This window comes from Oncorhynchus nerka, unplaced genomic scaffold (genome assembly GCF_034236695.1).
Source record: "Oncorhynchus nerka isolate Pitt River unplaced genomic scaffold, Oner_Uvic_2.0 unplaced_scaffold_1864, whole genome shotgun sequence".
In the NCBI taxonomy this organism is placed as follows: Eukaryota; Metazoa; Chordata; class Actinopteri; order Salmoniformes; family Salmonidae; genus Oncorhynchus; species Oncorhynchus nerka.
In genome coordinates this window covers 54,308-63,701 of record NW_027039456.1, presented here as the reverse complement: position 1 = coordinate 63,701, position 9,394 = coordinate 54,308, and the positions used below count along the sequence as shown (strand labels likewise).

The window sequence follows — 9,394 nt, the reverse complement described above, 5'->3', positions numbered from 1 at the left end:
TCCGTGTGGTAGAGGGGATTAATCCAAATCACACAACAACAAAAAAATAAAAAACAATAGATAGTTATAGAGGCCCAAGAAGAAACATAATAATAATAAAAATAAATAAATTGTCCGATTGTCTATTCTGAGAGCAGCCGGTAAGACAGCTAACGGTTAGCAGGCCGCAGATGGGCGTCAGGTAACGCCGCGACGGAGGAGCCAGCCGATCTCCTTCGGTAGATAACGCCGGCAGTCCAGTTGTGAAGGCCCGGTGGGGCTCCGCGTAGGCAGTAAAACGGGTCCGGATAGGTGACTGCAGCCCAGGAGTGATTGATGGAACTTAGGAGTGATTGACGGAGCTGGCTAGCTCCGGAGTAATTGATGTTTGCTCCGGAATCGACGAAAGCAGATAGTCACACGGATAGCAGCTAGCTAGCTGTGAGATCCGGGTATGAATGTCCAGAGAGCAGTTGAAATCCAGGGACATGGAGAGAAAAATTGGTCCGGTATGTTCCGCTCGAGCCGCGCTGCGCCGTACAAAACTGGCGATAGATTTTCGAGCTAAAGGATAGCTGATGACCACAAACCGTGGTTAGCTGAATACTAACGATTTGCTGTAAAGAAGCTAACTAGCTTCTGATTAGCTTCTGGATTAGCTTCTGGCTAGCTCCCTGGCTAGCTTCTGGCTGAGTTTCTGGCTAGCTTCTTGAGTTTCTGGCTGGCTTCTGGCTAGCTTCTTGGAGGATTGCAGATTTGAGGTAAATAATACTTATTTATAAATATAAATTGGTGAGGCGGGTTGCAGGAGAGTGTTTTGAAGATGAGTTGATGATAAAATAAAATGTATGTGTATACAGGATATATATATATACAGGACACGACAAGACGAGGACAAAAGACGTCTGAACTGCTATGCCATCTCGGAACACACACATGTATAAATAGCCCACACTTTAGATGAGGCCACGCAAAAAGACTTAACTGATGATTAGTAAAGTCGTTTATAATGACCTATATTACATATCTTATGTAATGGTCTTATGAATATTAGTGTAACAATGTGCGCTGAGAGTTGGGAAGCAAGTTCAGGGAGTTAGTGATTTAATCAAGAAACAAAAGGAACACCTATGTGAGAATGCTATTCATTGACTACAGCTCAGTGTTCAACACCATAGTGCCCTCAAAGCTCATCACTAAGCTAAGGACCCTGGGACTAAACACCTCCTTCTGTAACTGAATCCTGGATTTCATGATGGGCGCCCCAGGTGGTAAGGGTAGTGCGTGCTCAGCCCCTTCCTGTACTCCCTGTTCACTCATGACTGCATGGCCAGGCACTATTCCAACACCATCATTAAGTTTGCTGATGACACAACAGTGGTAGACCTGATCACCGACAACGATGAGACAGCCTATAGTGAGGGAGGTCAGAGACCTGACCGTGTGGTGCAAGGACAACAACACCCACTCAACGTGATCAAGACAAAGGAGATGATTGTGGACTGCAGGAAAAGGAGGACCGAGCACGCCCCATTCTCATTGACGGGGCTGTAGTGGAGCAGGATTCAAGATCCTTGGCGTCCACATCACCAACAAACTAACATGGTCCAAGCACACCAAGACAGTTGTGAAGAGGGCACGACAAAACCTATTCCCCCTCAGTAGTCTGAAAAGATTTGGCATGGGTCCTCAGATCCTCAAAAGATTTTACAGCTGCACCATCGAGAGCATCCTGACGGGTTGGTATCACTACCTGGTATGGCAACTACTTGCCTCTACCTGCAAGGCACTACAGAGGATAGTGCTTACGGCCCAGTACATCACCGGGACAATCTTCCTGCCACCAAGGACCTCTATACCAGGCGGTGTCAGAGGAAGGCCCTAAAATGGTCAAAGACTCCAGCCACCCTAGTAATAGACTGTTCTCTGTTACCGCACGGCAAGCAGTACCGGAGCGCCAAGTCTAGGTCCAAGAGGCTCCTAAATAGCTTCTACCCCAAGCCATAAGACTCCTGAACAGCGCATCAAATGGGCTAATCACTTTGTCAACCACAACATGTTATAGACTGACTGTACAAAATATTATGAACATAGACTGATATAGACTGACCAGGTGAAGCTGCAATCCCTTATTCATTTCACCTGTTAAAACCACTTCAATCAGTGTAGATGAAGGGTAAGAGACAGGTTAACAGTCAGTCATATAGAATGTGATGTGTATAGTCCTACAACGTTATTGTGAGAGAATAATGTAAGAAAATCCAATGTTGAGAATGTATTTAGTCTGCCAAATAGTTGTCCGCTCTAAGCTACAAGATATCAGTGTAGTAAAATGATAAAAGCGTATAGGTCTGCCCATCATGAACAAGACAGATGAGAGAGAAAATATTTGAAAGAATTTAAAAAAGTTATTTTGGGACATGTATAGGCCTATTTCTTAAGATGAATTACAAGTAAAAATCATATACCATGTAAACAGAGCCCAACCGTTGCCCAAAAATCAACCCATCAACAGTGTTATAGCTCTCCACATACTGTACTTTGAAACATTTCGTTATGAATCATTATACATTGTGATTTTCACCTGCAGTTTAACAGAAATGCATTCAGTCATTGAACTACAAAACTCAGTTGAAGACACACTATTGACGTTTAGTTGTGAATTGTTTACATCAAATTTTGACTTAATTTCTGGACAATATTAATGTCCATTTGGGGGACCACTTTTGGATCAAGAGCACCCCAGAGGCACAAGTTCCATATATCCTCTTTAATTATTCTCATTACATGTGACCTAAGAAAGTATTCGGATCCGAAATCGGAATGTAAATTGATGGGCATAGGGACCCTGCAGATGCATTGTTCCTTGTGCATTCATCTTTTCTATGGTCTCTCCCCAATGATGTGTATAAACCCTGGATTGCTGATGCTTTGTAATGGCCAATGAGAGGCTTTGAAGCCACAGGCCGCCACATTGGCACATCCCAGAAAGAGCAGTCCTCCATAGGAATGAATGGAATTCTACAATATTTCAATAAAATGTTTCAAGGACACAATTTCATGTATTTAAGTAATTCTTTGTTGCGGTGGGGGCAGTAACATTAACACTCTCAAAATATAAAATGTTCATGTTCAATTCAATTCATATAATTTGCAAATATGCATTAAGGTGTCTGTAATAGAATATATTTGTCAAATGAAGGAGGAGTACCAAAATGGCTGTGCGATGGCTTCAAAGCAGCGCCCCCCTCTTAGTCATCTAAGGTTAATACATATTATGGTCTCCTCTTCTATTAAATTGATTTGGACTGCATTTGCTCTAACAGTCTTGAAGTCAGCATGGACATGAATTTGTCAGCGCGTTGTGCTTTGGTTCTTTTTCTGTTGGCATTTGTAGATTTGAAAATAGTCTCTGCTGCAGAACCGGGAGGCACATCTACAGGTGAGTTGTTCTAATTAGCCTACTTTGCATTATTTGTCATGAAACAAACTGTGACAATTTGATGATTTATTTTAAGAAGCCTGCTACACTTGACTTAGAGAGCGAGAGTTGCACCCCTTCTGAAAAAACCTACACTCGATCCCTCCGATGTCAACAACTACAGACCAGTATCCCTTCTTTCTTTTCTCTCCAAAACTCTTGAACGTGCCGTCCTTGGCCAGCTCTCCCGCTATCTCTCTCAGAATGACCTTCTTGATCCAAATCAGTCAGGTTTCAAGACTAGTCATTCAACTGAGACTGCTCTTCTCTGTATCACGGAGGCGCTCCGCACTGCTAAAGCTAACTCTCTCTCCTCTGCTCTCATCCTTCTAGACCTATCGGCTGCCTTCGATACTGTGAACCATCAGATCCTCCTCTCCACCCTCTCCGAGTTGGGCATCTCCGGCGCGGCCCACGCTTGGATTGCGTCCTACCTGACAGGTCGCTCCTACCAGGTGGCGTGGCGAGAATCCGTCTCCTCACCACGTGCTCTCACCACTGGTGTCCCCCAGGGCTCTGTTCTAGGCCCTCTCCTATTCTCGCTATACACCAAGTCACTTGGCTCTGTCATAACCTCACATGGTCTCTCCTATCATTGCTATGCAGACGACACACAATTAATTTTCTCCTTTCCCCTTCTGACGACCAGGTGGCGAATCGCATCTCTGCATGTCTGGCAGACATATCAGTGTGGATGACGGATCATCACCTCAAGCTGAACCTCGGCAAGACGGAGCTGCTCTTCCTCCCGGGGAAGGACTGCCCGTTCCATGATCTCGCCATCACGGTTGACAACTCCATTGTGTCCTCGTCCCAGAGCGCTAAGAACCTTGGCGTGATCCTGGACAACACCCTGTCGTTCTCAAATAACATCAAGGCGGTGGCCCGTTCCTGTAGGTTCATGCTCTACAACATCCGCAGAGTACGACCCTGCCTCACACAGGAAGCGGCGCAGGTCCTAATCCAGGCACTTGTCATCTCCCGTCTGGATTACTGCAACTCGCTGTTGGCTGGGCTCCCTGCCTGTGCCATTAAACCCCTACAACTCATCCAGAACGCCGCAGCCCGTCTGGTGTTCAACCTTCCCAAGTTCTCTCACGTCACCCCGCTCCTCCGCTCTCTCCACTGGCTTCCAGTTGAAGCTCGCATCCGCTACAAGACCATGGTGCTTGCCTACGGAGCTGTGAGGGGAACGTTAGGTGTTAAAGCCTACCTAATTGGTTATAAACAATAGCCTATAATGGTGCATAGCCCCTTTGCAACCTATGTTGTTGCAACCTTACTAAGAAATACAAGCCAGCCATTATGACTTTGAAACAATCCAGCCTACCCTTGGCCATTTTACGCATACACTGTCAAATAAATTCTAGTTGTTTCAACAAATGATTATGAAGTAAGTGGTTCCAAAGCCTTTTTCAGTTTATTCAACTTCTAGATAAAAGTGTTACCTGAACTTAACATTTTTAGTTGGCCCAAACTTAGCTCCAACTTGAGAAAACGTATGCAACAATTCAGTCAACATATAATGATGTGTTTGTCAATTTGTCTCATATGTTCATTTAACTAGAAATGATTATTTCTGCATCTTAATAGCACTGTTTGTGTGTCTGTGTGTAACTAGCTGCACAGCCCATTTTAGTTAACATACAATGTTTTCAACCTACTTATTTGGACCAATAGATTGTGAGTGTTCAGAAGGCTGTCATGCATTTTCATGGGTGTTATGGGGAAACATTGATAATGGGGGACAAATGTCTCCAAAACTATTAATTAGACACAAAATTACTTGGAGTATGGCCTACAAACCTTCCAGAGATGCAAATGCATATTTGTCAAATCCATCTCAACCAAATATGATAGAATTTCATAAATTGGTTCAGTCCAATTGTGTCTATGTTCATGTCTCTTTGTGGCAAGTTGGGTTCCCTGACATCTGCTCAAATTGTGTTGTCCCCAAGAAAAGCCTGGAGTGTGCCCTACACCATCGGGCCCGGGGCTTTGTGTAGAGTCATGTTCCCATGACAGGGACTGCCCCAATGATGAAAAAAATGCTGCTCCAATGGATGTGGGCATGTCTGCATTGCACCGTACACAGGTAGGATATGGTCCCAGAGTGACAGATACACACATCCATTGCATTCATTATTGCTGCATTACTCTGGAATCAAGAAAGATGGAGCTTGTAATGTACATTTCATACACATAGATCAATATATTTCACTTACACTCTCTTTAGAGCTGAGACACTCAATTAAGAAGTCACATAATATTTAGACTTCATTTGGAAGAGTCAGTGTAGGCTGACAAGTTGCTACCATAAACCTGTTTGTAATGGGGAAATGTAGGATCACTAAAGATCATATTTAGTTGAGAGTGATCAACAAAACATTTAGTATACAGTTTATGTTATACACAATGGTTCCAGTATCCTAGTTGTGACATTCAAGGTGTGGGTTGATGGTCACTAGACTTGATGATGAATGTTATGGATTGTTCTCATATCTGTTGATAGTGATTGACGCCAGACTGGAGGTCCCAGTAAAAGGACCGAGGACACACTGATTATTCACTGTTGTATTGTACTGATGACATTCTGTGACCACTGTGTGATTCTGTAGCAGCTAACATTTATCGTGACGTTCTCCACACAAATATTACAGATTTTCAGAAAATGGTTCAGTCCAATTGTGTCCATGTTCATGTGTCTTTGTGGTAAGTCGTGTTCCCTGACATGTCTGCTCAAATTGTGTTGTCCCAAAGCAAAGCCTGGAGTGTGCCCTCGTAGACGATGGGGTTCAGGGACGTGTGCAGAGTTATGTTCCCATGACAGTGACTGCCCCAATGATGAAAAATGCTGCTACAATGGATGTGGGCATGACTGCATTGCACCGTACACAGGTAGGATATGGTCCCAGAGTGACAGATACACACATCCATTGCATTCATTATTGCTGCATTACTCTGGAATCAAGAAAGATGGAGCTTGTAATGTACATTTCATACACATAGATCAATATATTTCACATACACTCTCTTTAGAGCTGAGACACTCAATTAAGAAGATTTCTGAGAGCCATGTAGGTATTTAGAGTTTTATATATATATATATATATCATAAACATTTTGTAATGGGGACATTTAAGACCAGTAAAGCTCATATTTAATTTAGAGTGATCAACACAATGTTTAGTATAGAGCTTCTGTAATACACATGATTTCCATTGTTTTTCTTGTGACATTCAAGGTGTGGGTTGATGGTCACTAGACTTGATGATGAATGTTATGGATTGTTCTCATATCTGTTGATAGTGATTGACGCCAGACTGGAGGTCCCTGTAAAAGGACAGAGGACACACTGATTATTCACTGTTGTATTGTACTGATGACATTCTGTGACCACTGTGTGATTCTGTAGCAGCTAACATTTATCGTAACGATCTCCACACAAATATTACAGATTTTCAGAAAATGGTTCAGTGTAATTGTGTCTATGTTCATGTTACTTTGTGGTAAGGTGTGTTCCCTGACATGTCTGCTCAAATTGTGTTGTCCCAAAGCAAAGCCTGGAGTGTGCCCTCGTAGACGATGGGGTTCAGGGACGTGTGCAGAGTTCTGTTCCAATGACAGTGACTGCCCCAATGATGAAAAATGCTGCCACAATGGATGTGGGCATAACTGCATTGCACCGACACAGGTAGGATATGGTCCCAGAGTGACAGATACACACATCCACTGCATTCATTATTGCTGCATTACTCTGGAAACAAGAAAGCTGGGGCTGTACATTTCATACACATAGATAGATATTTTTCACATACACTCTTTAGAGCTGAGACACTCAATTAAGACGATTTTCAAGATCCATGCAGGCCTTTAGAGTATATACCAATGTTATGCAACATCTATACACTCTGAGTATACCAAACTTGAGGAACACTTTCCTATTTTTGAGTTGCACCCCTTTTGCCCTAAGAAAAGCCTCAATTCATCAGGGCATGGGGTCTACAAGGTGTTTAAAGCGTTCCATAGGGATGCTGGCCCATGTTGACTCTAATGCTTCTCACAGTTGTGTCATGTTGGCTAGATGTCCGTTGGTTGGTGGACTGTTGTCGGCAGGGTAGCCTAGTGGTTAGAGCGTCGGACTAGTAACCGAAAGGTTGCAAGAGCAAATCCCTGAGCTGACAACGTAAAAATCTGTCGTTAAGAACAAGGCAGTTAACCCACTGTTCCTAGGCCGTCATTGAAAATAATATTTTTTTCTTAACTGACTTGCCTAGATAAATGAAAGTAAAATATTTCAGGGAAAAAAGGATTTTGGGAATATCAGGCTGAGACTTCAGAGGAGTAGCAACATACGTTTCTTACGATACAGCAATTCACAACTTTAAGCTGACAATTTGTCAAGGGCCACCAACAAAATTCCAACTCATTGTAATAGTAAGACCTCAATGGAAAGAATCAGTGTACGGATGATTTCCAGTGTTCTACTTGTGACACTCAAGGTGTGGATTGATGGTCACTAGACTTGATGCTGAATGTTATGGATTGTTCTCATATCTGTTGATAGAGGTTCACCCCGGACTTGAGATATAAGGGCCGAGGACACACTGATTATTCACTGTTATGTTGTATTGATGACATTCTGTGAACACTGTGTGATTCTGTAGCAGCTGACAGCCTGTTTGTTTTGACTTCCTACAAGCCTCTAGAGCTGGTGTTTACAGAACATTTGGTGCTGTCTGATTAGAATGTAAAGGGCATGTCTCCAAGATGCCAGTTAGACATTTTCTATGCTTCTGTGCTGGAAGTGTCTCCCTGTTGCAGCTTGTAATAAGCTGGATATAATTATTTTCTAAATAAAAAATAATTAATATTAACCAATCCACCTCTTTGGAGGACACAAATATTTTGGAGTTTTACAGCTTTTTTGCTGTATATTCATGTACACACATTTTACATATACATTTTATCTTTTATATTTAATTTATTTTACCTTTATTTAACCAGGCAAGTCAGTTAAGAACAAATTCTTATTTTCATATGGATATCGGCAGTGTATCAAATCAAAATCGGTAGTGTATCAAATACTTGTTCTCCCCACTGTACATGCACATACATTGTACATATACATTTTACATGTATCGATTTATTATGGATAGATTTGATTGACTTTATCTGCAACTGCTTTTCTCGATTGTTACCCTGGAAATTCCTATTACACGTATGTTTCTACTGTATAACTGACAACTTTTAATTTGTTACCATAGTGAAGCCCGGTCGCTGTGTCCTGCCCAACGGGACCTACATGTGTGCCGAGTACTGTTACAAAGATGGCCAGTGCCCCGAGGAACAGATGTGTTTCTGGATATGTTGATTCTATGCCTGCAGTGAGCCATTGAAGCTTTATTGGAAATTCTTATTAGTTTTAAGAAATAAGTAGAAAATACAAATCATTACATGTACAATTATGTCTATGAAAACTGATGATTTTATGCAATAATAAATATGAAAAATGATCATAGCTTTTATGGAAACTGGACAATTTTCATGGGCAGTATGTGAATTGACAAACTCAATGTGGACTGCTGAATTTGAATAAAACAAGATTTTGAACACCTGTGCTTGGTTTTTTAGGGGGGTTATTTGAGACTCGTGTGGTGCTCATGTGAATATCCTTCATTTTCCGGCTTCAGACCAATGCCTGTTCTCAGTTTAAACATTGTTTTTTGGTTTTAACTTCAATGGTTTTTACACCGGAAGGTGATCGTGCAACCTTATTATAGAACATTATAATTAAGCAAAAATGCACAAGGAGGTGTGGTATACGGCCAATATACCATGCTAAGGACTGTTCTTAGCACGTGCCTTGACATACATTTACATTTACATTTAAGTCATTTAGCAGACGCTCTTATCCAGAGCGACTTACAAATT

The 9,394-nt window shown here is 42.0% G+C and overlaps 1 pseudogene; it reads left to right on the top strand.

Annotated features, from left to right (window-relative positions):
• The first annotated feature begins 3,310 nt into the window (after window positions 1-3,310).
• LOC135567662 (WAP four-disulfide core domain protein 2-like) lies at window positions 3,311-9,036 on the top strand (annotated as a pseudogene).
• Window positions 9,037-9,394: the final 358 nt, after the last annotated feature.